This window comes from Macrotis lagotis, chromosome X (assembly GCF_037893015.1).
Source record: "Macrotis lagotis isolate mMagLag1 chromosome X, bilby.v1.9.chrom.fasta, whole genome shotgun sequence".
NCBI lineage: Eukaryota > Metazoa > Chordata > Mammalia > Peramelemorphia > Peramelidae > Macrotis > Macrotis lagotis.
In genome coordinates, this window is record NC_133666.1 from 571,065,719 (window position 1) to 571,072,558 (window position 6,840).

Consider the following 6,840-nt stretch of genomic DNA (forward strand, 5'->3'; position numbering starts at 1 on the left):
CCAACCTTTCTGGAGAGCAATTTGTAATTACACCAAAAGGGCATACACTTTGTGCATACCCTTTGATCCAGCAAAACCACTACTGGTCTATACCCTGATGAGATCACGAAAAAGGGTAAAAACATCACTTTGTACAAAAATATTCATAGCATCTCTGTGGTGGAAAAGAATTGGAAATTGAGTGAATGTCCATCAATTGGGGAATGGCTGAACAAATTGTAGTATATGTACATTATGGAACACTATTGTACTATTAGAAACCAGGAGGGATGGGAATTCAGAGCTGCCTGGAAGGATTTACTTGAACTGATACTGAGCAAGATGAGCAGAACCAAAAGAATATTGTACACCCTAACAGCAACATGGGGGTGATGATTAACCTTAATGGACTTGTTCATTCTGTCACTGCAATAATCAGGGACAATTTTTAGGAGATTATCACTGTATCCAGAGAAATAACTGTGGAGTTTAGGCAAAGACCAAAGACTACTAGTTTCAATTTTAAAAAAAAGAGAAGTTATCTTATGCACTACATAATTTTGTTATCTCCAATAATTTATTTTTTTCCTCAAGGATGTGTTTTTTCTCTCAACACATTCAATTTTGATCAATGTATAGCATGGAAACAATGTAAAGATTATCAGACTGCCTTCTGTGGTGTGGTTGGGTAGGGGGAAGGAAAGGTAGGGGGGGAATTGCAAAATTCCAAACTTTGCAAAAAAAAATAATAGGTAGAAATTACTATTGTAGATAACTGGAAAATAAATAAAATATTAAAAATAATTCTTGGGAATCTACCTCCCAAGACAAACCTAGAAACTGTATGAACACAATTATAAAGCAGTTCCCATGCAAATAAAGCCAGATCTAAATAATTGGAAAAATGGTTAGTAATAGTAATATTACAATTCTACCCAAATTAATTATTCAATGCCATATGAATCAAACTACCAGATAATTATTTTATACAACTAGAAAAAAATAGTACCAAAATTCATCTGGAGCAAAAAAAGGACAAGAATAGCAAGGGAATTGATGAAAAAAATGTAAAGGAAGGTAGCCTAGCTCTGACCAGATCTAAAACTTTAGTATAAAGCCACAGTCATCAATACTTCTGGGTACTCATTAAGAAAATTAAGAAAAACACTTCAGCAGCACATAAACTAAAATTGGAATGATACAGAGAAGATTAGTATGGTCCCTGCACAAGAATGACATGCAAATTCATGAAGTGCTCCATATTTTTTGATTTAGGTAAGTATATCAGGAAAAGGAAAATATGGGAATATTTGGAGGAAAAATTCATTTTGGTTAAGGATGCTTGAGTGGTTATTGTAATGAGAACAAAGGTTAAAATTGTTTTATTTTAAACCAGGTGCTGGGTACTCTTAGAACAAAGATGACTGTTGAATATATGTGTTACAAGCTTGAGTCAATGTGATCATTCTCATTGGGAGTTTGCTCATGTAGTAAAATACTAATGGAAGTTTGTGTTAAAAGTGAAGCATGTGTGTCAATATGACAATAAGGCAAAATGTAAATTGTAATAAGCTCCTGAATCTTATTGTTTTGTGATGGAAATGTGTTTTGATCTGAATAAGATGTTAAGCAATTTCTCTACCAGAAGACAAGGTCTCAACTAGTCACCTGAGCTGGAGAGGACTTTTTGGAACAGATTCAGAAGATGCTGAAGGAAATGGGATGTCTCCAAGGGAGAAGAGAAGAGAAGGAGAAGAGAGGAGAGACACTGGTCCAGTTCATCTCCACCATCTCCCACCTATGTGTACATTGTTTGTATGTAACTTCCCTTTGACTCTGTAAGTGTGACACCCCTACTTATGCCCTTCTCCTTATGGAAAGGAGGAGGGGAGGCAGGGTGAAAATGTTCTTCATTGGGAGAGAAAGAGGGAGATTATTGGATGGAATTATTATATCTACGTGAGTCTGTATATCCATTCTAGGGAGTGAGTCCTATCTCTGATTTAGACAACAGAGTGTTAGTAAAGGTGAGAGGAGAGTCCAGCTGGCAGAAGTCAATGCTCAGTCTTTTGGTGTGGCTAACTGTTGAACTTGCGATAGTTCACAACAGTTTGAGAATTGGCCTTGGGTACCCCTGGGTCTGGCCTAGATTCTCAGTCCCTGGTCAGAGATGCATGGTGGCACAGAATTCTGATCCAGAGGAGAGAGATACTGGTGCCATGTTACTGAGTCAGTTCAGTCTGGCCAGGATATTTTCCTGGGGAGTAGCAAATGTCTGAACATGTCCAGAAGCAGGGTACATATATTCAGGTCTGTACAACTTAAGAGATAAGTGGCCTCAGACTCATGAAAGATTAATGATGGTACCTGGATCCCTTGTAAAGATGCGCAAACTGGTGCCATCTGTTAAAGGAAACTGATTATGAGTTAGTATGGATTTGCAAGGAAAGTCCTGAAATGGCCATTTTCAAGAGAAATAATTTAAGGAACATCACTAGCTATTCTTGGGGCTGATCCAATGGCACAAAATCAGGAATTTAGTTTGATTAGTTTTGGAGCCAGGAAGACCTTTCTAAAGACATTTGGTATAAAAAGTTGCAGTGGAAGGAGATACAGCAACTTTGGAAATGTATCTATTATCATGATGATTATAGGGCTTATTTTAAGAGGGCCCCTTGGAAGTAAAGAGGAACAGTATTAGCCATTTGTTGGAAAATATTCCTGGAAGACCAACTAGCACTAGAGGGACATTATTGGATTTGTAGGACTACTGCCTACACCCAGTTGTCCAAAGATTTGGTCAGGGAGTTGTTAACTAAATTTAAGGGCCTACTCAGAAATTTGAAGAAATCTCATCAAAGTAAAAGAGGAGGGATTGAGTGTGATAAAGTCTGATATTTCTTCAGGAGAATATTATGGATTGGAGAATAGTTAACTATGTGCCCATCCTCCCTTAAGAAAGCAACTTCTGGCATATTGGTGGAATGAACTGACCCCACCTTATCTGTTGAAGTCCTGATGACCACTCAGTTTCTGGGACTGAAGAGATAATCTGGTTTTGGTTTGAATTTTATGTTCTTTTCCTTAGATTAGTTTACTCATCTAGATTGTAAGACCACATTCCTCATTAAGGAGGGTGGGTCAGTGTGGAGGTGGGGGGGGGGCACCTGGAAATCAAGTTAGGATAAATGTGATTCTTGGGTCTTTTGCTTTTACCTCGATCTCTGTAATTCATTGGGGCCCATTCCTCGATAAACAAATAAAGCTTTCTCTTCATAAAAAAAAAAAAAGAAATAGAGTAATGGATCAGTGGATTGTAATAGGTTCAAAAGAAAAAGTAGCAAATGACTACAGTAGTCTACTGTTTGACAAACCCAAAGACATTAGCTTCTAGGATAAGAACTCACTATTTGACAAAAATTGTCAGGAAAACTGGAAAATAGTATGGCAAAAACTAGGCATAGACCCAAATCTCATGCCCTATACCAAAATAAGGTCAAAATGGGTACAGGATTTAGACATAAAGAGTGACACCATAGATAAATTAATAGACAAAGAAATACTCATCAATCAGATCTATGGAAAGGGGACAAATTGATTAGTAAACAAGAAATGAAGTATATTATAAACTGTAAAATGGATGATTTTGACTATATTAAATGAAAAGTTTTGCACTAATAAAATCAATGCTGCCAAAATTAGAAGATAAGCAGATATCTTGAAAATAATCTTCACAACTAGTTGTGATAAAGGTCTCATTTCTAAAATATATAGAGAACAACATCAAATTTCTAAGGTTACAAGTCATTCCCCAATTGATAAATTATCAAAAGATAGGAATAGACAGTTTTCAAATGAAGAAATTAAGGCTGAATATAATCATATAAAAAATGATCCAAATAATTATTGATTAGAGAAATGCAAATTTAAACAACTATGAAGTATCATCTCACATCTTTCACAGTTATGATAAGAAATAGAGAAAATGATCAGTGTTGGAGAAACTGTGGGAGGACTGGGATATTAATGCATTGCTGGTGGAGTTGTGAAGTGACCCAATCATTTTGGAAAGCAATATGGAATGATGTCCAAAGAGCAATAAAAGTATTCATACACTTTGGCCCAGCAATTCCAGTTCTAGGCCTATAACTGTAAGAAATCATAAAAAGGGCAAAAGTTCCACATGTTCCAAAATATTTACAGCAGTTATTTTTGTAGTGTCAACGAATTGGAAATTGAGGGGCTACCCATCAATTGGCAAATTGTTAAACAAGTTATGGTGCATGAATATTACAGTATACTATGTTCTATAAGAACCCATAAATGGTCAAGGTCTTGAGAAGCATGGAATGAATTACAGGATCTGATGCCAAGTGAAGGAAGCAGAACCAAGAATATATATATTAACAACCACATTATGACATGATGGATAATTGATGAATGCAACTCCTCCCAGTAGTTCAGAGAGCTAGGACAACCCTATCAGACTTGACAATTGCTAACCCCATGCAAATGAAGAAAAACAAAACAAATCAAAATCCTACAGAGTCTGCTGAATGCTACATTTAAAAAAAATCTCATATATTTCTTTCCCTTAATCCTAATTCCTCATACCAAAATTAGCTAATCTATAAACATGCTTAACACAAATGTGTAAGCACAATATAAACCTGACTTTTCACCACTGAAGGGAGGGGATGGGAAGGAAAGAGCGATGGAAATTCTGTAATTTAAAAACTTTAATAATGTGTTTTGAAAAATAAAATATCAATAAAAAAATCTTTGAATAGACAATAAAACCAACTTCACCATCTCTTTTCTATTTTTTTTTACAAAAAGAAACTGAGATTGGTCTTCATTTTAGCTGCTATTTGTATTATGGGATCATACATGAAATATGTTAACCAGGATCTTTACAAAATGGCTTAGGCAAGATATGGTGTATCTTTAAATGTTGATATGCAGAGCATAGATAACATCAAAATAATAACATAAAGTTTAGAACAATGCAAGCCTTCTCCGTGATTGCCACAATCATCCAAATTGCCTAACCACCTACAGTAGAAAAAGAGTGTGTGGAAAATTCATATTTCACACCTCATGGTAGCCCAGTTCAGTAATTCAGTCTCTCTGTGTATGTTTATTGGACAAGAATTCCCAAGAGTAATAAGCAAAGCTGTTAACTGAGAGGAAAATAGGAACGTGTTGAATTTAGGAAACTCAACAGGGTTTTCAATGATTCCAAACTGCTCATTGCTGCAAAAATCAATCAATCAACAATTATTTAAGCATCTATCACACATCAAGTTAGATTCTGGGAACAAAAATCCATACCATGTAATAATTCTTATTTGCAAAGTCTTTATATTTTAAGAGGGAAACAACAAAAAAATTACATGCAAATATATAACTAACAGCTGAAGGGTTTGGGATGTGCTGATATAGAGCATCAAGCCTAAACTGTCTTTCAAAGGAAGAAAAGGAATTTGTGAGTAGAATTATTGAGAGACTACATTCCAAAAATGGAAGAGCACCAAGACAAAAAGCATGGAAATGAAAAATGGAGTGACTGTGTGAAAGTCACAGAGAAGGGAAATTTTTTGCATAAAAATGTGGATGTGGATGAGGTACAAGTTAAGGGTAGGTGGGGACTTATAGTGCCCTATAACTCTGGAATAAAAAGGTTATGGAGAGGTTATGTGTTGCATTCATAAGGCTAGAAATGGGTATTTTTGAACTTGATAGCAGAGGTATACTTAGCCATCTGAATTAATTGAGCAGACCCATGCTTAAGAAAAATTATTTTTGCAGCATTGTGGAGGAGAGACTTGGGATGGAAAGATAAATTAGAAGCCTACTTCAATAATTCAAGTAGAGATGATAAAGGCCTGAACTAAGTTGGTAGCTATAGGGATAGGGAGAAGGAGTTAGATAAGACATATTATGATGGTATAAAATAATATAACACTTGGCAACTGTTTAAAAATGTAAGGAGTTCAAGATAATTCTGAATATATAAAATCGGGAGATTGGAGATGGTGCCTAGCAGAAATTGGGAAGTTTGGAAAAGAGGACAGTTGATAGAAAAACATAAGTTCAATTTTAGATAAGTTGAATTTAAGATATCTCCAGATAATGCAGGCCTGAAGTTCAAGGGAGAGATGAGCTGGCTACATAGATCTGAAAGTTATCTTTATTAAACCCATGGGATTTTATGAGGTTGCCTAGTAGAAGTAAAGAAGAAACGAAAAGAGAACCTAGAACCACCATAATTAAGAGGCATAATGTCCAGGGCAGGAGAATGTAGGAAAGAAAGAAAGAAAAGAGGCAAATGAAGAAATGACTTTTTTTTAGAAGAAATTATCCAAGAGAAGACAGTAATCAATAAAATCAAATGTAGCAGATAGGTGAGGACTGCTGTTATTCAGTCTTTTTTTTTTTTAATTATGTTGGATATGTTGTAAACCTATTTGGGTTTTCCTGGTAAAAATACTGAAGTGATTTGACATTTCCTTCTTCAGCTCATTTTTGCAGATGGTAAACTGAAGTAAACAGGCTTAAGTGACTTGTCCAGGGTTGGTCAGATTTAAACTCAGGAAGATGAAATTGTCTGACTCCAGAACAGACACTCTATCTACTGTACAAAAAATCTATCAGATTTTAGCAATTAAGAACTTCTCTGATAACTGCGAAAATTACAAATCATGCAATGTAATTTCATAAAAATTAACATAACAAATCAGCCTAAATTAGATAGGTAAATGCATGGTGGATCTAAAAGAACAAGAAGTAAATTACATTCTTTCTCTATCTGTCAGTCTGTCTCTCTCTCTCTCTCTCTCTCTCTCTCTCTCTCTCTCT

General features: G+C 35.4%; 1 non-coding gene across 1 annotated transcript; it reads left to right on the forward strand.

Moving 5' to 3' along the window:
• The first annotated feature begins 1,143 nt into the window (after positions 1-1,143).
• LOC141503641 (U6 spliceosomal RNA) lies at positions 1,144-1,246 on the forward strand. The gene has a single exon (XR_012472985.1). It is a non-coding gene; the product is annotated as a U6 spliceosomal RNA (small nuclear RNA).
• Positions 1,247-6,840: the final 5,594 nt, after the last annotated feature.